Below are 25182 nucleotides of genomic sequence, written 5' to 3' on the forward strand. Positions count from 1 at the left end.
CAACGGACATTGAACACATAGCCAGCAAATCCAACATGGTGGCCAATTCTCTAATCCCCCCAGCTATCTTGGCGGTGCACGACCCTACCCCTGACATCAACTACACGGCCCTGGCTGATGCGCAGCAAGCAGACCCTGACATCCCAGTGTACTGGACAGCGCTCACCAGCTTACAACTGGAGGACATCCAGATCGCCTCTGGCAATCGCACACTGATCTGCAACACCTCAATGGGTAACCCTCATCCTGTCATTCTGGCTTCATGGAAGAGGCAGTTTTTTGACTCAGTCCACAACTTGGCTCATCCCACCATCAGGACTACAGTCAAAATGGTGGTGAACAGGTATGTCTGGCACAGCCTCTGCAAAGAGGTCGCCCTGTGGGCCAGGACTTGTACTCAGGGCCAGTCATCTAAAATCCAGACTCATATCAAAGCTCCACCACAGACATTCGAGCCAGCACGTCGCCGTTTCAGACATTGTGGGGCCCCTACCTGTATAAAGAGGCGCATGTTACCTTCTCACAATTGTCGACTAGATGACCGGATGACCAGAGGCGGTGTCACTATTAGAGGCTTCCATAGAAGCATGCGCATGGGCTTTACTCAACACTTGAGTAGTGCGTTTTGGAGTCCCCAAACACCTTACATCAGAGAGGGGAGCCCAATTCATTTCCAGTCTGTTGTCGGCCTTAAACCATGCCCTGGTGACCCAACTCAACCACACCACAGCGTATCACCCACAGGCCAATGAATTGGTTAAAGGTTCCACAGACACCTTAAGGCAGCCTTAATGGCACAGCTTACTGGATCTAACTGGGCCAACAAAATCCTTTGGGTCTTGTTAGGCATCCACACCGCACCCAAGGAGGACCTAGAGGCATCCTCTGCCAAGTTAGTCTACAGCGCACCCCTAGTTATACTGGGCGAATTCACAACGGCCCCCGGCAACCACATTGTCCTAGGTACCCAAGTGCCTAGGCACCATGACCCCCGCTAAACTTAGACCCCACGGCCAACCCTGGACTTCCGTCCCAAAGAACTTTACTGACTGTAAATAAGTGTTTGTTTGGCACGGGGCTCATTGGCCACCTCTACAGTGGCCTTACGAGGGGTCATACCTTGTCCTCAGACACAACAGCTCCACCTGTGTGTTGGACATTGGTGGCAGAGAAGAGACTTTCATACTCAACCAGTTGAAACCGGCCTACTTGGACTTTGACTTTGACCACTCACCTGACCGCATGGCACAGGCATTGGCCTCATAAAATCACTGCCCTGATCGTCAGTTCTTGGGGGGTGGGGGTATGTCGTGTAGTGGCCCGCAGCCTGCGCCTCAGGCCGACGCAGGAAATGTCCGACAAATGCGGTGACTGGCAAATTATCATGCGGGCTGAAATACCCATTTCCATAGGCCGCCGGCAGACTGATGAATCTGGTCAATCACCGCCAGTGGATTGCAGGGAGCCCAATCAGGGCCCGGGCATCCGAGGTAATCAATCGGCAGCCAGCCTGCTCAAGCCACACCCTGGTGGTGACACAGCCAAGCTGACTATAAAAGGCAGAACTACCACTGAATAGACTCAGTGTCAAATACACTCTACTGTGTGTGTGTGTGTGTATGTGTCTTTCTTCTGTGGATTCAAGCTAAAGCCTTAGGGGTATAACTAAGAACTATAACCTAGCTGTAGCAGGAGTGACCTAGCTACAAGATCCTATTTCTGAGGTCATACTGATCTTTTAAAAATGCTTCAACAAAAAAAATCTCAAAAATCTGCATGTTCAGATTTTTTTCCAAAGTGGAGATCATTATTTGGAGTCATGCAGTAGGATTGAATAAATGAAAGATTAAAGGATGGAAATAAAAACAAAATCTGCAAATATTGGAAAAATGAAATAAAACAAAATATTGATTGTTTGGCATCTCACGAGTGAGGAGCAAAGTTAATATTATTGGTCAATGATCTTTTATCAGATCTAGAAATCAAGGATGCTTTAAGATACTGAGAAGGGGAAAGAGTGGGGAGAAAAATAGCCTCCATTCAAGTGAGTCAGACAATGTGGAAACAGACCATTTGGCAAGTGTCCATGCTGACCAGAGGGCACCAATCAGTATTAATCCCATTTACCAGCTCTGCTGAGGTGATTCAAGTGCTCAGCTGGACACTTCTTAAATGTCATCAGTGACTATTCTTCCACCATTCTCTCCACAGTGTTTTGCAGGTAGTCACCACTTATGGGTCAGAAAGGTGCTCCTCGGATTCACTTTAGATCTCTTCCCCATTACCCTACATCTATGTACTCCAAGTTTAATCTTCAGTAAGGTTTGCCACTGACTATCCTATCTACACTCTTCATAATTTTATATCTCCACTACAGGGCAACAGACCCAGCCTCTACAATAAAAACTCAGCAGGCCTTGCAGTGACTATAGGAGGTAAAGATGTATTTCCAACATTTTGGGCCTGAGTTCTCCTCAGGGTATGAGTAAAAAACAGACAGACATCTGTACTAAAAGACTGATGAAAGGGAAAAATGGTAGGGAGATGTGAGCCTTGGTGTGTGAATAATTCTGACGCCAAGTGCACAGACTGTACAACAGGCTTTAATTAGTTTAAAAGTAAACCAGTCTTAGTGTCTTTGCTGGCTCCAAGTGTCTGACTGTCCCCAAAGGGGCCGGCTCAAGTCTTTATACGGGCCAGTGATTGAGAGCCAGCAGGTGGGGCCAGGTCCCAGGTTGCTACCTGCAGGTACAGTGGTTGCCTCCTGCGGCCAGTTGTTGCGGTCGTATCACCCCAACGGAGGAGTAGATAAAAGGTGTTAATTGGATATGATAAGAGATCAATAGAGAGGAAAGGTGAGAACTGACTGAGGGAGCAGGGGGATGCTTGTCTTTTTTTAAATTCGTAACTTGAGGAAAGGCTCAGATCCAAACTATCAGTAATACATCTTTACCTCCTATGGTCGCTGCAAGTTCCTCCAGCATTTCTGCATTTTGCAGACTTTTCTGATTCACTTCAACCTCTACATTCTCCTCTCATAACTGAACTATTCGATCCCAGGCAACATGATGGTGAATCTCCTCTGCATCCTCTCCAGCGCTATCATATTTTTTCTACATGGTGGTGATCAGAACTGCACGGAGTATCTCAGGTGAAATCTAACCAAGGTTTTACAAGGTTTAAGCATAATCCCCTGCTTTTGCATTTAGTGCCACAACTAATAAAGGCCAACATTTCATATGCCTTCTTAAGGATGTTTTCTGCCTGTGTTATTGGCTTCAAGGATCTTTAGATTTGTACATCAAGCTCCTTCTGTTCTTACTAGTCACTTTGACCCTATCTTTCATGGGGTATGAGTTACACTCATTACTATTCCTAACATGCATCACATCACATTTGTCTGGATTATCCGCCATTGATATTTCTCAGCCCATTTCACCAATGCAGCAATATGATTGTGCAGCCTAAAGCTACACTGTAAACTATCAATAAGTCTATCAGCCTTTGTGTCATCTGTTGGTTCTCTTTTTCCAAAATTCTAGTTTGAGTCTATGTGCAACAAATTTGAAGATTCATAAGATATAAGCAAATGCTTGAATCTTCACAGTGCATTAACTATTTAATCAGATCAAGTCTTTGTCTTGGAGATATTCCATCAGAAACCTGTCATCTGATTATTTGGAGCAGGGAGTCATGATATCAGGCGGAGTACAACAGATAGCTTTAAGTGATGACTCTAAACAGATATATAATGTTACATGATAAAGAAAGATGGGAGACAGGGGTGTGCAGATTTCCAGGAAAGATGGGAGACAGGATTAATGCCTAAATTGGAACATGACAAGTAGAATAGTGGGGAAAATTGCAGATCAAAAAGCACATCAAATGAAGGAAGGAGTCAGTCTTGAAATGCCACACAGCAATGGGAATGCACTGTCTGCTATAAAAATATCTTTCGGTCGAAGAAACATGAGAGGGACAAAAGAGAGGGATGAGGATAGGTTCAGACCAAAAGAGATTAAATGACAAAAAAAAAGTGGTGCTGCAGCTGGCTGTGAGAGGCTGCTGAATGACTGTTAATTGCAGCTGATCTTTCAAGAAGAGATAAAAAAGAGAAATGATTGAGATTTTAGGAAAGAGAGAAAAACAATGCTGAAATTGTGTGACAGAAAACTCTATTGTACTGGAAATCTGAAATAAAAGAGAATGCTGAAAATGTCCAGTTCAGGCAGCATCCGTGGACAGAGAAAAAACTGAGTTAAGCCCCTTTAACACTTGCAAGTGATCCCAGGAATCAAACGGCCTTTAAAGTGGCAAGTGTGAAAGCAAAATCAGCTCAATGCCGGCGTCAGATGATGTAATCTCATGTTGGGGATTGATGGCCTTGACCCCTAGTACAATCTCCTGCGTCTGCAATCAGGCAAGTGTGAAAGGAGTATTTGCATCGTGAGATTGAAATTACCCAAGTTTTTGCATGAGTGTGGGAAGAAAAGATTAAAATGAAAGTATAAACTTTGCCATGAGAAAGTTGCAGGGGAGAGAGAGAGAGAAAGAGAGAGAAGAAAAAAATAGCAATAGTGGACAATTTTTAAACAGCGTGGGAAATTGGTAGCGCTATAGCGCACAATTTATAAAGACTGTGGGGGAAAAAAATTAATGACAGACCTGACTTCCCAGAATGCCATGTGGCAGAGAAACCCCTCTATGAATGCTCCATGTATGCAGCCGGGCATATAGCCCTTTCTGCCACATGGAATTCTCAGAGGGCAAGCCCGCCATCATGTTTTCCCACCGTATTCATAAATTGTACGCGATAGTGCTACCAATTTTCCCACATTGTTTAAATTGTATGTGATAGCGCCACCAACTTTCCCACCCCATTTAAAAATTGTCTGCTATTACTATTTAATGCTCGCACTTTCCCACAGTTCCTTATAAAAGTTTATATAGATCAACACAACAACAACAGGAGCTGAAGGGCTCATACTGTGCTGTACATAAAGCTTAATTATGTTATAATTAGGCATGATTAATTTTGTTCAAATATACATTGATCAGGATTTAGGGCAGGTTCACCATCACTCGATGCATCATGACATCACCAGTAGAAGGTAGAACAGCCTTAACCCTGGCAATGGCTCCTAGCAAGGTGAAAGCATTCACTGTCCCAGTTAGGAGTGATCAAGTGTGAAAAGCCAAATGCCCATCCCTATCCCAGGACACTGAACAGCCAATTTAGTGTAAAATGGGGCTTTAGTTACAGGCTGGTGAACTTTCATCAGAATGGGCCTGCTCTGATGCAAACTGAAAGGCTGGTTCTTCAGTCGCTGAATTCAATGTTGTCTTGAGGGCTGTAAAATACCAAGAGTATACCAATGGGACTGATTGAAGGTGCTCTGCAAAGTGATTACTCAATCTGTGTTTGATCTCTCCAATGATTAGCAGACGACATTGTGAGTATAAATTGCAAGATACCAAATTCAAAACATTGAAAATAAATGTTGCCACAACTTGAAAAAGCATTTGAATCTCTGGATGGTGAGAATGGAAGAGGTAAAAAGGCAGCCACTGAATTTCTTGTGGTTGCATACAAAGGTTTGTGACAAGAGGAATGAGTGCTGGTGGAGTCGAAAGAGTGAGCAATGGAATCACAAAGCAAACCAAAGCAGATTGCTTGAACACTTCATTCAGTCCACAAGAGTGTCTTTGATTATCCCATTCCCACTCACTCTATCTTTGTTCTCTTACTGTGGTATCAGTTTGTTACCTGATAAGGGTCCAGTCTTGGCACAGTTGCACATCTTCCAGCTTGCCCTGTGATGGTCAGATATTCTGCTAAGCTAACTGCCCTTTAACCTCACTGAGTGAATCCAAGAATCTTGGTATAACGTGGAGGATGGAGAGTAATAGTGTGCCACTCACCTCTGAATAGGAATGAATAAATATGTTTATTTTCAAATACAGAAATACAGTTTACAGAGCTAATGAAATTTTCTGCAGCTTCCCGTAATGTAAAACACATGATACAAATTAAGTAATATGAATCACAAATTAAATATAAGGCAGGTGAGGCATGGTAGCTGCAGGAGCAGTTGTGTACATTTGGCAAATGAGAGACTTCAGGGATGTTTTGATAGATGAGTTTTATGCATATAGATCAGTGACATGAAAAGCCGAGTCAGCGTCTTAATTCAAAATAAGCAAAGGTGGACAAATTATACAGTGATGACCTCCAGGCAGTCATATAAGGGGCCTCTCTTTGTCTTACTCTCTTGTCTTTAGTGTTGTTTCCATTGAATTATGCTGAATCACACAGCTATCATTTGTCAGACACACAATGACTTCCTCCATTAAATGGATCATCCATAGTGTATTGATGGCACCCTTGTCTCTGAGACAGGCAGTCATGGGTTTGTTTCACTTCAGATACACAGGAGATAACCTAGGCTGTCACTACAGTGTGATGTGAGGTTGTCAGAGGAGCCTGATTTTCTTTAGATACTTGGTGCTTACAGAGCCCTGGCAAGTACTTCTTTCTTTATCCAAAATTGCTAAAGCAAATGGACATCTCATCAGCAGCTGTGGGAATGTTGTGTGTTCATATTTTTGCTATAGTTCCTCGGTTGCAATGACTGAGAGGTATACAGGAGGCATGGGTCAATTGCTGTCCAGTGGGCCATGAGCTATGAGCCAGGTTCAGTCTTGATATTCAAATATTATTTTCCTCAGAGTCAAGGCAATGGAAAATTTCATCATTTATTTCTTGCTTCCTTGAGAGGTGGTTCCCAAATCATGGAAAGAAGTTTTCATATCTCAGGGTCTCAATGTGGACTTTATTGCTGAAGTGTAGTGTTCCCCATTGGGTGCAAGTAGGAAAAAAGATCTTTATTTAGTAGCTACTGACTGTAAGACCATTCTCAAATATGATTTAATGAATGAGTCAACAATACCTTAGTGTTCTATGGTTAAAATAATTTTTTTTAAATTTGGCAAAATTGTGATATTAAGAAAATTAAAGATTGTTTTGAAGCTGGGAAATGTATTACTTTTAGTAGAATGAAGGAAAGGTTTAAGATATTGAAAAATACAAATTATGTACTAGAGATGTAAAGAAATTAATTTCAAAGATGTATAAATTATTACAAAAGAAGACTCAAAAAGGAGTTCATATATCAAGACATTAATGGGAGGTAGATTTAAATAGGCAAATAGATGAACATAGATGGATTCAGATATGTAGAGTATGAAAAGTACTATAAATGTGAGATTTTGGTTAGTTCAATATAACTTTATTCATCAGTTATATTTAACATTACAAAAGTTACATAAAATGAACTATACTTATTCAGATTTATGCTTTAGGTATGGACAAGAAGTTGGTACTTTTTTTTGCATTCACCTTAGCAGTGTTTAACAATTAAACCTTTTTGGCTTGAAATTGGTAATTTATTAGAATAAATAACTAGTGTAAAATTCCCACGGGATCCAATGTTATTTTTACTGGGAGATTTTAGAGGGATTAAACCTAAATTTAATCCCTCTAAGTCACACATTAAAACTGAATATGTATCAAGTAAAATTTGTTCTTATTACTTTGGCAACAGCTAGAAAATGTATTGCTATAGCTTGGAAGTCTGATATTGATTTGGGAATGGAGAGATGGCATGCAGAAGTTCAGAGTTGTATTCCACTTGAGAAAATTACTTACAATTTAAGAGATAAATATCATACATTTTAGAAAATATGGAGCCCAACTGTTGATATTAAAATGTAAATGAATTTTGAACATTCCCTTTCTCTTATATGTCTCTATATATCTCTCTTCTCTTGGCTTGGCTTCGCGGACGAAGATTTATGGAGGGGGTAAAAGTCCACGTCAGCTGCAGGCTCGATTGTGGCTGACAAGTCCGATGCAGGACAGGCAGACACGGTTGCAGCTTTTGCAGGGTTGGGTGTTGGGTTTTTCCTCCTTTGTCTTTTGTCAGTGAAAGTGAAGTACCCCTGTTGTGGCCTTCTTGTCCTTTTTTTTCCTCTTTTTCTTTTTTTTCAGTTTGTAGGAGTGTAGTGTGATTAAAAGCTCTCACAACTGGAGAGAGAACATACACTTTTATTAGCTTATAACTGAGGGTAGGGTCTTACAGTGGTCTTCAGCGGGGCTCAGAGTTAGGCAGGAAACCAGAGTTATATATGGGTAGATGGGGGCAGAGCCAGCCATCAGTATAACACACCAACAGTGAATCTCAGTTCACTGCATGAGGATCAGAGGAGGGGGTGGGGGGATTAATGAGAGGTTTTTCTTCTTTTTAAATTTCTTTACTTTTTTTTTCTTTTCTATAAAATACCACATGAATTTGGATTAAATTTGAAATATTGTAATAGTTTGCTAAGTGGTTTTATTTTAAATAAATGCCTTAGTGCTCACCCTGTCACTGGTAATGTAATTTTCCTTTGCATACTGCCGAGCTGAAATTGGAGTAACCTTGATTCTGGAGTGGAGGTGAAGAGCAGTTTCTCATTTGTCCCATTGTATAGTTCCATTCCAGTGGGGAATTTTTTTCAAGGAAGCTTGCAGCATTGTAATGAGGAAATGAGGAAACGAGCTGGGGGAAATAATACAGTCCTGGTCTGCAGGGAGACTAGGAATGTTCTGGACCTATAGGTTAAAATCATGGAGATGACTTATAGTAGGAGCCAAATTTGAGATGGCACACAGAAAGTATCAATAAAACCACCATCACCAACTCTGCAAAATCCTCCAGATCTACTGGAAGGCACAGGGAAATAGTGTTGACATCCTTGCCCTGTCCCACATTTCCATTATTGCAGTCAACTGGCTTCATTGTTCACACGTTTCAAATCAGAGCCCTGAAACAGATACTCTTCTCTGCACTCCTGCACAGTAAGAGATGGTCAAGTTGATAGAACTTTGGACAAGAAAATTATGTGCAACTTCACTGTCATGAAGAGCTGCGCTGAAATTCTTACTTGTCGCAATCATACAGGCAGGTAAGATATACCATATACAGCAATAGAAATTAGATCACCACAATCTGTCTGAGACAAAAAAAAAGAGAAAATAAATATAGGATGAATATTCACCATTGCACTTGGTGCAAAGCAAAAAGTGATGTTTCAATATTGCCAACAGATCTTGTGGTAGTCCTGGAGTCATTAATGGTTGGGGTTAGGGCAGAAAGGGGAAGCTCAAAAGCCTGATACCTGCTGAAAAAAACTGCTCTTGAGCCAAGAGGAGCTGGACACTAATTTTCTGTACCTTCTGCCTGAATGTACCAGAGAGAAGAGATTGTGACCAGGGTGACGGGGATCCTTCTTGAGGCAACATCTCACAGAGATGTACAGTATATATAAAATTCCCATTTATTTCTGGGAGTTCCAGGCCATGACTCTTCAATATAGAAGAGCACTGAATCCATTCGTTAAGAACATAGCAAAGCCCAATGTCAATGATGGAAGGTACATACCATATCCCAAAATGTACACCCATCCACTCCATCAAGCACTTTCTAACCAGAGTGGCAGACGATTGGGTGCAACATTGGTGTCATTGGTTACCTCAGAACCTGCAAAGGTGGAATGGCAGAAAGTTATCTTGCTCCAGACAGACTACCTCAACACAAGAGAGACAAACAACTGCAACTATATTTAAAAGGTATTTCCTTGGCCGTAAATCTAAACATACATACACCAGAATGCTCTTTATTGATCACAGTTTGGCATTCAACACCATCACCCCCTCAAAATTAATTAGCATACTCCAAGACCTGAGCCTCAATACCCTATTATGTAAATGGATCCTGGATTTCTTCACCAGATCGAAATCAGTGCAGATTTGCAAGAACATTTCCTCTACAATCTCCATCATCAACAGAGCACCAGAGGGTTGCATATTTAGCCCCTTGCTCTATTTGCTTTACACCTATGTCTGCGTGGCTCAGCACAACACCATTTACAAACTTGCTGATGATACCACAGCAATAGCTGTATAAAAAGGGGTATGAGTCTATAGGAGGATGATTGAAAAATTGGTTGAATGGTATACTTATAACAACCTCACACTCAATTGCAACAAATTCAAGATCGTAGACTTTAAGAATGGGAAACCAGAGGTGTTTGATCCAGTGATCATTGGAGAATCAAAGGTGGAAAAGATGAACAAATTTCAATTCCTGGAAGTCACTATCTCGGAGGAACTTTCAGAGACCCGATATACTACTGTTATCGTGGAGAAAGCATGTCAGTTCCTCTACTTCCTCAGGAGTTTGCGGAGGTTCCACGTACATTGGACCTTCTACAGATGCATAGTGCTGAATACTTCTGAGTGGAAAGCCCTGCAAAAGATAGTGGGCAGAGCCCAGTACATCGTAAGCAACACTTTCCCCACCATTTGGAAAATCTGTCAGAGAGCAGCAGCAATCATCAAGGATCTATGCCACCCAGGACAAGCTCTCTGCTCGTTACTGCCATAGAGGTATAGATTTCACAAGATTCATACCACCAGATTCAGGAACAGTTGCATCATCACACTTGTAAACAACAAACTCAGAGGTTCATTTAAGGACTCTTACTTTGCACATTATTTATTACTAAATATTTATTTTTTTCTGTATTGCGCAGTCAGTTTGTTTACATTTATTTATTTGTTTATATTTCTCTCTTTTGTATATGTATCTTTTTCTTGAGTACAGTTTACACTACCAATAAGTATAAATTCTGTCTGGCCCACAGGAAAAAGATTCTCAAGGTTGCCTATGATGTGTACGTACTCTTGACAATAAATGTGAACTTGATTTTTTGGAAATTAAAGGATTGTGAAATAATAAATGAATTGATTTGTGCTTGTTTCTAACCCTTGTATGCTACTTTAAGCTTGAATTTCTAAATTGAACTGATCTCTATTTGCAGAAGAAAAAGACCCCTCATACTCCAGAAGTTGAGGTGTGACCTGGGATCATGGAGAACAGTAACGGGGGTGGAAAACTTACCTTCCACTTGCAAACTGACTTCAAATTTGATTATTGATTTCTCTGTTTGGTTATTTGGGATTGTTTGTTCCCATATAGTTAATCCCAATGTGCACAGGAAATGTTTAACTTTTGGATTTGAGTTTCATTGTTTTTCCTTTTCAATACAGAGTAATAGCTTTCCCATGTAAACAGCATTCTTTTGTTTGCTGTTGTTCTGCCCATCTCTTTTACACTTGATCTCTTATGCCTTTTTTCTTCCCTCTGTTTTCTTCCTTTTCCCTTTTTTTATTTCTCACCTGTTCGCTCTTTAATTTTGTCTCTTTTCTCTCTTGCTCTGCACCCTTCTAGTTTTTTAAAATCTTTCTTCTTCTGTCTTGTGGTTGCTTCCTTACTCTGCATCTCTTTACAGTAGTGTCAATGCCAAATAGCTCAGCATTGGCATTGATATTTAGCGCAGGATTTCTACATAATGAAGGGAAAGTTCATCAAACAACATATTGATGACTCGAGTGATTTTTTTTTAATGTATAAATAATGTATAAAGCAATATTTCCCATTTTTGTGGTGAGTCTCCAGTTGCTTTGTTGAGACACCATAAAATTGCTAACTTTAGGGCAAATGGAATTATCTGCTCATCAGACTGTGGTAGAAATTATGAGCCTTCCAGCTGAATTTCATTTCATCCTGATCTCTTTCCCTTTTACTTTCCATTTACATCTATCCTTTGACAAAGACTTGGAAAAGAGTTGTGGATTTGCATGCCCTGTTCCAACTTGGTCTTTTGCTCCCTGGTTGAAGTAACGGAACTATTGGCCTTGTGCATTACTCCTTGTTCTCTGATCAAACAAGTATTTCCACTGAATTGCTTCAATAGCAGTCAAGACCCTTACAGTTCACCTTTGAATTCCTACCAGATCTAGGAGTACCTCGCAAACATAGTTATTTAGCAATTCTTTTAACACCTGCAATCATGCTTTTTTAAATAATCAGCACAAAGATAATGGGCCAAATGGCATCCTTCTATCTTGCATATTTCTGTTTGAAGAAATAATAAGTATAGAATGTTTCATTTTTGTTGCAACTTTAAAACTAAAGGATAACTTGCATTTGTATAGAACCTTTCACTAATTTTGATGGCTCAAAACATTTCAGAAACAATTATTTATGCCAAAATATTTGCTAATTTCTCACCTCTTTATGTGGGGCTGTACAAAAATTTCATAACAATGTATGAGCGTTAGAGAAAACACAAAAGTTGCAAACTCTAGAATCTTCAACAGACAGGGAATAGCTGACCAGCAGGTCAAACAGCATTCATAGGTAGAAATGGTCAGCAAATGTTTTCTGCCTGACCTATGGAGTTCCTCCAATAATTCTTTGTCCGCTCAATGTAATAACATCTTTCTGTACAAAGCTAAAAATTTCAATTCTAAAAACATTTAGTGAATCTTTTCTACTCAGAGCTGTAGCATCATCCTTACTCACACAAGCAAAGCCCCAGCTCTTTTTTTCTTGTCCATTCTCACCAGGTAATAGTTAACCAGAAATATTAAAAGCCTTTCTTGGTCTTGCTTGAAGCAAGTCTCTGTTATTAAGATAAATGAATCACAATCCTAAGTAATAAAAACATAAAATGCCAGAAACACCTGTGAAAAGAGAACAGTATTAAGATTTCAGTGTGAAAGTCCTGTGTCAGATCTGGAAAAGTGTGGCAGTCTTCCCAATATTTCAATTTTTATTACATTTTGCCTGTGAGGTAATCAGTGTCTCCAGCTCATCAGATTCTGTGTAATGTCAAACCTCCATCACTTGCTAATTTCTTCAGTCAGTTTTCTGCAATTTTTAGGCTATTTCATTTTTTTAACTGCTTTTCATCCACTGCCCTCTGATCTAAAAGCTGTTGTATTGAAGTTACCATTTCACTGCTTAGTTTTGTTTGTGAAACATTTGGAACAATACTACTACTTGGAACTATTACATAACATTGTTTACTGACAGCACCACTGATGCATGTGACCTGTCAGGATGTGGCCTGATTTGCGCAGAGTTGATTACTCCTTGTAAAAACACATTTTGCATGTTTTAGTTTTCCTTGGCACAGAAAGAAAATGCAAATATCTGACTTCACACCGTGGAATGATTCACCACAAGGGTAGGTGGGAGCTGTTTAATCTTCTGACCACATACTCTGGCACGGCCAGTCTTGGTGCTTGTAGGAATTGTTAATAGTAATGGACTTGGAGTGGGAGCTGCTGACAGGAAATTTGGGGATTTTATTTTATTTATTTAGACATAGAGCATGGTAACAGGCCATTTGGGCCCACGAGTCTGTGCTGCCCAATTTAGCTCCAATGTACCTTCACCCCTGGGACGTCTTTGAACGGTGGGAGGTAACTGGAGCCCCTAGAAAACCCATGCAGACATGAAGAGAATATGTGAAAGACTGCTGGATCTAATGGTTCTTTGAGGTATCATCACCCACTCCCCAATGGATGTTAACATGTAGAACAAAGCAAATTATACCACTAAATCTGGAGATGTTTGTACAATGGAAAATCTTGTTCATTAGAAATTCCTTTGTTACAATTCTCTCCCCAAAAATGCTGCTGCACTGTTGAACATTGGCATAATCTCAAATGCAGCAATGGAGCAGTATGAGAAATGGTTTTTGCTGTTTTATTGGTTCTGATTTGGATGTTGTGGTTTATTCTCAGCAAGTAACATTCAAAGAGGAACTGAATCAGAATTTATGGGGCTATAGTGAGAAAGTGGGGGAGGGGGGGAGGAGCAATTCTTTGAAATACCTACTGCAGACTCCAAACTTGTGACCTGAATGGTCTCCTTTTGTACAGTATATATTGAATTAGTATTCAGACACACTATGAGGGCCAAGAAAATGGAATTAGTTTTGACCCCTCCCAACATTCTCTGAGCTTAGGGAGCTTGCTGAATGCCTGGAATGATAAATTTACCCCATTTCTGTTCTCCCCCATCTGGAAGAATTAAGTAAATTTCAGGAGAAATCTATATTCTGTATTCCAGCCTGTTGCCTATCTTATTTGGGCTGAAGGACAACTTGACATAAAACCTTTGGTTGTTTGTTATATACCTCAAGATATTTCTCACTCCATCTCTTTGTGTTTTTATATACTGAAGGTAAAAGTTGTGGAAAATAATAACATTGATTCAAGTACTTGAACTATATATAGGAAGAGAGGCTGGGAATTCCATCCCTTGAGTTCTTACCACCCCTCATTTGGAGCATTTGCTTCATTTCTCTTCAGAACCACTCAAAAAACTGCCATCCCTGCTGTGACACAAAGACCTTTTATGAAGAAGTAGTACTTTATGTGAGAATATACTTCCTAAATTTGTTGCTAAATAGATTTTAAAATTATGTCTACCTTGTTCTGGAGTTTCCCTGCAGATTTTCACTTCAACTAGTTTAATAAAATTCTCATCATTATAAAGGCCTTGGTTTTAACAATAAACCCATTAACAATAAACCCAGTCTGTGCATTGCTAATTGATAATTGGATATAAATCTGAAGAATGTAATTTCTTTCACCAAATAAGAAATTATTATGTTTTGTATGAAATTTCTCAATTGGTCAACTGGTCAAATTTCTCCTCTCACAGCAGGAGATGAACAGGGCAAGCAAGCCAAGCAAAGACAGCACTTTTTTTTTGGCATACAAGGGGAAGTAAGGATTAAGGAGAAAAGTCAGGTACATGGAGTTGAGTCCACAGCCAAATCTTCATTGGTCAAAGCATTGAGTAGAGGAGCAGGGATGTCATGTTATAGCCGTACAAGATGTTGATGAGATGGCGCATGGAGTATTGGGCACAAATTTGTTTGCTAAGCTGGAAAGGCTGCAGAAAAGATTCACGAGAATATTACCAGGACTGGCCATCTTGAATTAAGGAGAGGCTGGATAGGCTGGGACTTTATTCCATGGAGTGTGGGTGGCTAAGCAGAGGACCTTATAGAGATTTATAAATCATGAAGGGCATAGAAAAGGTAAATAGTAATAACCTTATTCCAAGAGTAGGGGAATCTAAATTTAAGGTGAAGGGACATAGATTTAAGATAAGAGGGTAAATATTTAAAAGGGAGCTGAGGGGTTCCTTATTCACAGAGGGCAGGCATATGGAAGTGGTAGAGGTGGAAACAATTCCAACATACAAAAGATATTTAAGCAGGTACATGGATAGGAAAGCTTTAAATTGATATTGGCTGAACACAAGCAAATGGAGCTAGTTTGTTGGCTTAGACAAGTTGGGCTGAAAGGCCTCTTTCCATATTGTCAAACTCTAAAATGGAATTCCAATGAATTTCAATGCAAGTCTAAGGAACAGTATCTCATATTTCAATGAGACACTTTATAGAATTCATCAACCTCAGATCACCAACCTTTCCAGTTTGTCTCAGAACTGGTCAAGGATAACGGTTTTTCTCCTTCAGTAGAAGCTGCCTCATCTGCTGGGTATTTTTAGCATTCTTAATTTATTTGAGAGATCGAAGCTGTTTTCTATCCCACCAAAACCACTGAGAATTCTGGAGTCAACTCATTCAGCTCTATTCATGGCTCTGGAAGAATGGCAGCAGGTTCATTTTCAGTTTCATTCCTAATGGCAGAGATCACACTTTAGAAAATTTCATGCATATCTAACATGAATTCTATCTACTGCGGCCTCTGTTGCAGATAAAGGTGTGAAAATAGAACAAGAGAGGTCCCTTTTAACCTCAGGAAATTTCACTAGGAATTCAAGTTTAGATGTAAATGTTTCAAAAATATAACTATTTCTAGGCACTGGCAGAGGAGGTACTTTAGAAGAAAGAATTTGTAAACAATAAAGTAAATTACTTCAAATCTTCCCTTCCCCTGCTCCCCATCCACCCAACTAACCCACCCCCCCACCTAACACCACCTCTTCCTTTATTTATATCACATCCCAACTTCAACACATCAATTATTGGCCATCTCTGGAAGACGAATTTCCCAGTAGAGCCAACAAAAGTGAGATGGTTGGAAAAAAAAATAAAATGGCAAAAAAGCCTCAAATATGCATTTATCATAACTTAAGACAAAGATTATTCCTTGAATTAAATTGATAAGCTACTCCGGCGATGACATATAATTTATTTCATTCGTTTCTAATAAAGTACTTTTTGAAATAACACAGACTTGACAACATGCAATCTACTAAATTACCAAATTGTTGTCATAGGACAATGATGTACTTGTTTAGCTTTGAAGTTGTCACTTACCATGTTGAGTACCATGATATTAGGACCTTATAGTATTAGTCATGCCACAAAGAGACTGACCAATGCTAGACTAAACAGACAAAAACATCAGCTTTTCACCTCTGTAATCATCATAATTAGAGGATGGATTTTTTTTGAAGTTTTGAGTCATTTTGGAAAAGACTGCAAAATTAAATAAAGAAACTGAGGAATTATGTAGCAGATTATAACTTCAGTCTGTGAGAATACAATCCTATGAGATCACATGCAATATGTATTTCAGAACAAGTGAATAGAATAAAGTCAACACAGCATTCTCCCCAATACAGGCATTGTTTTCTTCTCACAAATGTAACAAGTGTCATAAACAGAATCGATAACACTTAAAAATTGGTTGGGGGGGGAGGTGTGGGGGGTGAATGTCAGTGCATTGTCTCTTTTTGGAAATTCACTTCATTCTGTAATTTGGAAATGTGCCAGAAACAAAACAATAAACAATATGTGTCAAATTATTTTGTCCACTCTGAGTAGATTAGGTTGGACAATGCTCATTTAAAGCTCTGCCTCACCTGACAATCCGTTTATTGTCATGGATAGGAGAATGTAGGGATAAATTTTGTCCTTTCTATAATTACAACAAGAATTGCCTAAGGGGGTGGAAGGCTGGGTGAGGAGGCATCTGAGAGTCTGATCCCTGTGAGAAGCAGATTGGGGTGGAGATGGAAAGGTGTGGCTGGTGGTGGGATGTTTTGTCTGGTTAAATTTTTCCCTTCCTGTACATAAAATTTCATGGTTTTATGTCATCTGGCAGAATGATCCCCTGTCCTCTTTTGGCCTCCTGATTTTCTTTTTTTAACTTGCTCCTCAGTTCCTGAAACTCCTCCAGGTGCCATGGTATCCCATGCCTCCTTCTTGTTCTTGACCAAAGCCTGAATTTCCCTCATCATCTAACCTACCTATGCCTTCATGCATCACCCTTCACTCCACAGAAATGTGTATGTTCGGAACTCTTGTCAAGACACTTTTAAAAGCATCCCATTTTCCTTACGTTCCTCTTCCTTCAAACATTCTGTTACAATACTCAAATGTACTAGTTTTTAATTTTGTCTTCCAAACTGACAATTAAGTAAATTAAACCTTACCTCATTCACCTAAGTTCCTGCTAAACAAATGGAGCAACATTGACTGTAGTTGCACAATCTACATTGCTTCTTTGACAGGCAAGTCTGAGGTCATGTGGGCACTGAACATATGAAATAATGAAAAGATCAATATTTTTTAATATGAAGATTTTGGGGTTAGGGTTCAAAACTCGGCTCAATTGTGTCATTTTATGTGTCTGAAAGATGACACCAGAGGTTAGTGCACACATATAATATCTAGCAGAAATCTCAGCAATACCTTTTGGAGTTCCAGAGTCTGGTTCATGCCTTCTAACATTAAGTACAATAGATTTTATGCTTCTCTACCTCCTTGTTCCCTTATGATGTTATTTAAATTCATTATCAACCATTTGCAGATTAATTGATGAGTTTTTTTTCCTCTGGCAGTTGCAATAATTTTTTTTTAACCTTCCTTATTTGTTTCAGAAGTCAACAAGGAGTGATGTGCCAAATCAAAATATTACTTGTTAACTTCAATTCTGTACAATCCATTAGCTCTTAGACAAGAGTGCATGAGTCAACATTCCCTTTGAGAGCAAGCATGTTTGGAGCAATGATCAATTCATGCTATCCTGGCAGAATCTTGTTGCATTCATACTGCAATGATCCTCTATTCAAGAGATAATCATCCTCTCAAAACAGCTAGTAGCTTATAGGCAATGTAGACTATGAACTCAATGAGCAACCCACAGCCCATGTGCACAACATGCCCACAATGACAGCAATACATCAAAAACAAGGATAGACTGAGGTGTAGCACTCCTACTGATGCAACAAGGCAAATATTATGTTTTTTGGACCATTGTGGAGGAGCTCTGCAATATTTGACTGTGCATCTTTCAGACTCAGATTTCATATTTTCATATATTAGCTTGCCAACACTGACAGGAAAGAAGTCGAAGAAGAGGAGGAAAATAAAGCTGAAGAAAATGTGACATTATAGTACATGATAATGTACCTATAGATCAAAATTCTTCCTTGCTGTAGACAGATACATTTTTTATGAAAAAAACTAGAATAGTATACATGAACTCACCTCAATACATAAATATATAATAAATATAATATTCACAGTTACAGCTGGTGTAAGAAAAAAGTGGTATTTCAATAGCGCACATAGGTCTTTTTGCATCCCAGAATAATTTATGGTTTGGATAGTAACAGGAGGTTCAAAAGCCTGATTCCATTGGAAAAAAAAATGTTCCATCTGTTCCTAGAAGCTTCTGTTCCATTTTTCTGAAGGTAGCAGTGAAAAGAGGTTGTGACCTCTTTATGATGTTGGGTGCTTTCTTGACACATGTTTTTTTTCAATGGTTGGGAGGTCAAGGCTTGTGATGGATATTAAATTAAAATGTTAACATTTAGACATACAGCATGGTAACAGGCCATTTCAGTCCACAAACTCATGCTACCCAATTACACCCAATTAACCTACAACCCCTGGTGCGGTTTGAACAGTGGGAGGAAACCTGAGTCCCCAGTGAAAATTTACGCAGACATGCGGAGAATATACAAACTCTTTTATAGACAGCATGGGATACTTTCTGCAGCTCTCTGCATTCCTGGCCATTTGAATGATCAAACCAGACTGCAATGCAACCGGTCAGTATTCTTTCCACAGTACACTTGTGAAGGATTGATAGAGTATTCGACAACATCTCCTCAGACTTCTTAAAAAGTAGAGTAGTTGGTGTGCCTTATTCATGGTTGCCTCAATGAGTTGGCTCCAAGAGAGATCCATTGATATGTGGACTCCCAGGAACTAACCCTCTCTATTAACCAACCATAGAACATTAGAACACTATAGCCCTGAAACAGATCCTTTGACCTTTCTAGTCTGTGCCAAACTATTATTCTACCTAGACCCACTGAACTGCACCCAAACCATAAATCACCATTCCCCTCCTATCCATGTACCTGTCCAAATTTTTCTTCACTGTTAAAATTAAGCACACATTCACCAATTCAGCTGGCAGCTCATTTCACACTCCCACCACTCTCTGTGTGAGGAAGTTCCCCCTAATGCTCCCCCTAAACTTTTCCCCTTTACCCTTAATCAAACATCTTATAGTTTTTATCTCTCCTAACCTCTGTAGAAAAAGCCTGCAAACATTTACTCTATTTATACCTATCATAATGTTGTATATCCCTATCAGATCTCCTCTCATTCTTCTATGCTTCAGGGAATAAAGTCCTAAACTGTTTAACATTTTATTGTAACTCAGTTCTGGCATCATCCTTGTAAAACTACTCTGATATCTTTCAATTTTACTGATATCTTTGCTGTTGTTTGGTGACCAAAACTGCACACAGTACTCAAAATTTAGCTTCACCAATGTCTTATACAACTTCACTATAACATCCCTATTTCTAGACTCAATAATTTGATTTATGAAGGCCATCAATGAAGACAGGTGGTCCCTTGGTTTCCCCTTCCTAAAATCCACAATAAGCTTCTTGGTCTTGTTGACATTGAGAACTAGATTGTTGTCCTGGCACCACCCAATCAGATTCTCAATCTCCCTGCTGTATTGACTCATTATTTCCCTTTATTTGGCCAACAATGATGGTGTTGTCAGCGAATATATAGATTACATTGGAGTTGACCTATGAAGTCATGAGTGTACAGGGAATAGAGTAGGGAACTAAGCACACTGTCTTGAGGTGCCCTGTATTGATGGTCAGCGAGGAGTGCCAATCTGCACTGATTGGAGTCTCCAGTTGCAGAGGGAAAAACAGAGTCCCAGACCCCTTAATTTGATCATGACCTTTGCTGATATGATGACGTTAAAATTGGTCCATTCCTCTTCCATTTGTACACATCATTCACTTATTTAATTCAAGATAGTGCATAGAACATATTTATCCAAAGATAAATTAGCTAAAATTTTTCCTACTATCAAACCTTTATGTGACAGATGTTGAATGGGGATGCTTTCATATTTCATATGTTTTGGTCCTGTTCAGCATTGGATCATTATTGGAAGGAAATTTTTCATGCATTTTCCCATATTTTCTCAGTTACTATTCAACCTTATCCCATTACAGCTTTATTTGGTGTGGTGATAGAGAACAGTCGATTATTGGTATCAGATTGCCACCTTAATGGCTAGAAGTTGTATTTTGCTAAAATGGAAGGACTCTAATCCTCCCAGTTATGCTCAATGGATGATCCAAACATTATCATGTTTGAACCTTGAGAAGATTAGATGTAATGTTTTGAAAACTGAAATTAAGTTTAATAAAATGCGGTACATTTTTATGGAATATTTTAATGTTTAATGAATAACACAGTGATTTATTATTTTCTATGTAACATAAGAAACATTTGTAGTCTTTTCCTGAACTTACTTATTTACATATAAAGGCAATTCACCAACATACTATTATTGTTTACCCTTTTGGTGGTTTAAGATATCTCAGCAGCTTTTTCTCTTTTTTTTAAGCTTAGGGGCTATAGATTTCGGATAGTTAGTTAGTCTTTTTTCTTTTGTGTTTTTTTTGTAGGTACAAGATATAATATTGAATTCTGTCTACCTGTTTACTATTAGTTGCAACATTCATTTTTATTCTAGGATACATTGTAATTAATTTCTCTGTGCCTATACAGTATATTTTTCCTATTCTTGTGCTTTTTGTTGTGCATGTATCTAAAATTCATTAAAAAAAACCACCAAGGGCGGTTGTGGAATCCATTAACAGAGTTGGTGACTTAATAAGCCCTTCCATCCTCAATACATATCTGGTCATCTTGTTGTATGTCATCGTTTACCATACACGAGTTTACATTTTTCTAATTCCTATCTAATTTTTGGCCGAGGGAAATTTCATTACTTATTTTATGAAAACGATAAACTAGATTCATTTGCTTTTTCATGAGATTAATGAGGTATAGCACCTGATTAGTGAATGTTTTGGTCATAAATATGAAATGCACATGATTCACTAACCATTGTCTGAACTCATGATTTTCTTGTGATCTTGTCTCAATGTATAACCTCAACCAAAGTACATTACAAAACATAAGCGCAAAGAACAAATAATGGTTTAGATCCCTCATGGTGGGACTTAAACTAGTCTAGTCTCTTGAAAGTTGACCTCCATCTGTACTTTTTTTGTTTGTTGATTCTACTGTACTTGCTGGAGCACAGCGGTATGGCCAGTCTTTTTTTTAAACTCTGGCTCTAACTTACATTCTAAATCAGATAATGCTTACTATGTCTTATAAAATATTTTTCTTCTCCCCACGCCTCCGGTGTGAGACTTGGAAGCTTTCCAAGTCCACTGTCCTACTACATCCATGATAGCTAGATGAATCTACCATTGCTCAACTGATGGTTTTGATGCTGTTAAAAGTATGGTGGTTATGGTATGTGTGCTTGTGAGTGAATGCGTGCTCAGCTCGTCCTAATCTACATGCTATGGTTGAAATGAGTGCTGCTGGTAGGTTTGGAAGTGATGGTTATGGATTTTGCCTGAGTGGCAGATGGTAGGTGCTGGTGTTGATAGTTTTACACTTCGATCAATGGAGCAGCTTTTAAATTGCACAGCTTCCCAACGTGCAATGCGCCTGTAGTTTAGCAGGTGCAAACTGTGGTAAAGCTGGAGTTTGTGGTATGAATGGGTTGAGTGGCAATGATTCTCGGTTGGGGTCGCGCCAGCGTTAATAGTTTGGCTGGTGCTGGCGTTTCTCGTGACCAGCGTTCACATCGTGCGGGTGTTAATGGTTGCCTGTTACTGTTTTATTTGAAAGCGAGATAATACTAATGTTTATGATACAAATCGTAGTCACATTTACCCAGCGGCTGGTGCAGGTGGTGGTGATATTCACGGCACGGATGTTTGGTTCAGTCCGGCACACATTACGTGTGGGGTGGTTTCTGGCTTCCCCTCTCGCAGTAATAAGCAGTGTATCTCGGTGTCTCAGTCGTTTCCACCCACAAGGGACCCTCCGGCCGCTCCGCCTCCTCGCTCCCTCTGGTATAAAGAGTCAGAGCCGCTCCCTCAGTTTGTACTTGGTTTAACATGGCGGGTTAGATCATTGAGGAGGAGGATTTAAAAAGGACATCAGCATCAGGACAAAGCAGCAAAAGTCCAGGGAGGCTTCACAAGGAGGCAAGCACGTTTCTGACAGAGCCACCTCCCGACGGTGGGCGCCAGCTTCTGAGTTCCGTGGTGGTCGCGGCGCCTCCTGGTAAGTGAGCAAGGGCCCAGCATGTCGTCGGGCTTGAAGTTTGTTTCGGGAAATTATTCCCCCCCCCCCCGCCTCTCTCTTCCAAATATTCTGGTTTAACCCGCCCAAATCAAGTTTTCTTTCGAACGGCTGCGATCTGTTTTTCCCTCTCACGTGCCCCCGGGCGCTCAATCGGCTCAATTTATTTGTTGGGGAAGTGAAGCTTGGACCCCGAATGGGGTGGGGGGGGGCGAGAGAGAGAGAGGCCCCCGTCAGATGGCCGCGCGTCCGACGCTCCTTTCTTTTTGACCCTCATGAGGAGAACGCATGGCGGAATCCCTCGGCTGAGGCAGCCACATGGACCGGAGAGGAAGGGTTCGCCTCCATGTGAGCGCGGAGCTCCAACCCGGTAGTGCGGACTCGGAAGCTCGCGACACGTCTGGAGAACGCTCAGTGAAATCTCGCGCAGCGACGGTTGGGGGGGGGGAAGAGACACCGCCGCGTGGAGTCGCGCGGGGTGTCCGGGGCCGCGCGGGAGTCGTACCGTGTCTTTGTCGCCTGGCGGCCACCAGACGCCGGTTGAGCACGGAGCATCGCTCATTGAATCGGGGCGCCCTCCAGTTGGAGACGTTCTCTCATTCACTCCCCTCGCCGTGAGATCGAATGGCCTCCCCCCCCCCCCCCCCTTCTGGGCATGCGACTCTCCAGCTCTGGCAGTCGTGCAGGCAGCAGATCCAGGTGGACTGAACGCGAGCACAATGACACCAACTGGGTTTCTCTCCAAGTCCTGTACGTTTCTCATCCACGTTACTGTTGCAGTTCGAGGCATGCGATTTCCTGGATTAAACGCAGAGGCTGAGCGTTAAGACACGTAGCGTGTGTAGGGGATGTGCGACACCTGTTACATGGATGGGAGACAACGGAGATGGGATCAATCAGAACAACATTCAATCTTGAACTGGATGCCATATGACCACAGAGTTGTTTCCAGTGCCTGTTTGTGTCTTCACTTTATATTTCCAACCGCTGGATGGGAGTTTTCAAAATTAGTCCAGTTTTCAGGCACTCCTGCTGAAAGCATTTATCAGTTTACACTGATAGGAGAGCAGTTGATGTTTCACATTGATGACCTTGTACCAACTTCTCTACACATACTGCTGGACCTACTGAACATTCCAAGCAATATCTGTCTTTTAAAAAAAAAAAATCTGCATTGCTAGGTTTATGATTTTGCATTCTTTAAAATCCTTTAAAATTAGCCATAACCAATGAGATTTGCTTTGAGATTCTCCCTTGTAGTTTTCAAACTAGATATGGATTCTTTATGCTATGATCATTGTTTGCAGGATGAACATTCTATTGGATTAATATTCTCATTTATTATTATTCACAAATAAATTTCTAATTCTGTATGAATATTTATCAACTGGGGCTCAATACATAATGCTTAGAATTTAAGAACGGGAGTAGGAGTAGATCATCTGGCTATTTGTACCTGCTTTGCTCATTGATTATGACTGATCATCTATCATGGTGTCTTGTTCCTTGATTCCTTTTTAATATCTAAAAAATTATCACACTGTTTCTGGTTGTCATAAAGGATCTGCATCACACTGATCTCAATCTCTTCTCACTGCTACCTTCAGACAAGCCTGAAGTCCAGCACTTCTAGTTTCCTCCTATGCCCATCAGTCTCTTGAACCTCCCTGATCATAACTACTCTAGAATCCCTGCCTGTTTCATTGAAACATTACTTTTTTTTTGCACTAATTGCAACTGTGAATTTTTAGATTTGACATCTCTTTTTGTCTCATGGCATATTGTGGTAATTTAATTTCTCCAGTTGTTGGTGTATCTTTCATACACGTGGCACAAGCAAGTATGATTTTTTTCTTTTTAATATTTTTTTGTTTAACATGATAAGCGTAAATAATAAATAAGTTACATAATCAATTTCATACAAGCAAATATATACCAAAGAGAGAGGAAATAAAAATAAGTAATAAAATGTGCATATCTACATTAATAGTTATAATAACTCCATCTAGTAATAAACATGATGAATGCAACAATGTAAGACCCATTATTAGACTGTTATATTACTGCGCTGTAGTCTAGATTTAAAAATTAAAAGGTTGGCTACCCCTGGTCTAGAGAATGCAGGTCCAGTCTCTGTAATCTCTTTTCAGCCATAAACTGAAATATTGAGATTGTGTATTTCTACATTCAGTAGCTTTGACATTAGGATTTCAGTGACTTGTGCATGAATAGATCCAGATTCCCTTGAACACCAACATTATCTCGTCTCTTACCATTTAACAGCTACTCCATTTTTCCTGGTGTGCATTTTGCATTTTCCCACATTTTTACTCAGCTTCTCCCTATCCATGAATGGTTTTCCCTATCCCTGTCACAGTTTGGTAATCTGAGAAAAAAGTTGTGAATCCCATTCTTTGCTTTATTTTCAATAACATTCTCAAAATGTCATTGTTATCCCCAGATCCATATGGATCTCCATGTTCTCAAAATCCAAATACACCACATCCACTGATATCCCCCTTGTCTATTCAATCTGTCACATTGTCAAAGAACCCAAACATAGTTAAAACA

The 25182-nt window shown here is 39.9% G+C and overlaps 1 protein-coding gene and 1 long non-coding RNA gene across 9 annotated transcripts in view; one reads left to right on the forward strand and one right to left on the reverse strand.

The window, feature by feature from the left end:
• Positions 1-7195: 7195 nt before the first annotated feature.
• Positions 7196-23235, reverse strand: LOC138757785 (uncharacterized). Of its 7 annotated transcripts, XR_011353894.1 has the most exons (6): positions 22198-23235; positions 15400-15614; positions 12471-12631; positions 9483-9581; positions 8423-9054; positions 7196-8086 (listed from the first exon to the last, which is right to left on the reverse strand). It is a non-coding gene; the product is annotated as an uncharacterized lncRNA (long non-coding RNA). The 7 variants fall into 7 exon arrangements; XR_011353891.1 differs by lacking the exon at positions 8423-9054 and having other exon boundaries at positions 12471-12570; XR_011353895.1 differs by lacking the exon at positions 8423-9054 and having other exon boundaries at positions 12512-12631.
• Positions 13118-25182, forward strand: part of slc20a2 (solute carrier family 20 member 2) — a 114839-nt gene continuing 102774 nt past the window's right edge. Inside the window, exon 1 of one of the 2 annotated variants that reach the window (XM_069925666.1) lies at positions 13118-13137. The gene's annotated coding sequence lies outside the window, so the exon portion shown is untranslated. Of the gene's footprint in view, positions 13138-22266; positions 22594-25182 lie in introns of those variants that run through there. The other variant, XM_069925648.1, reaches the window with a different exon arrangement.

Source organism: Narcine bancroftii, chromosome 1, assembly GCF_036971445.1.
Source record: "Narcine bancroftii isolate sNarBan1 chromosome 1, sNarBan1.hap1, whole genome shotgun sequence".
In the NCBI taxonomy this organism is placed as follows: domain Eukaryota; kingdom Metazoa; phylum Chordata; class Chondrichthyes; order Torpediniformes; family Narcinidae; genus Narcine; species Narcine bancroftii.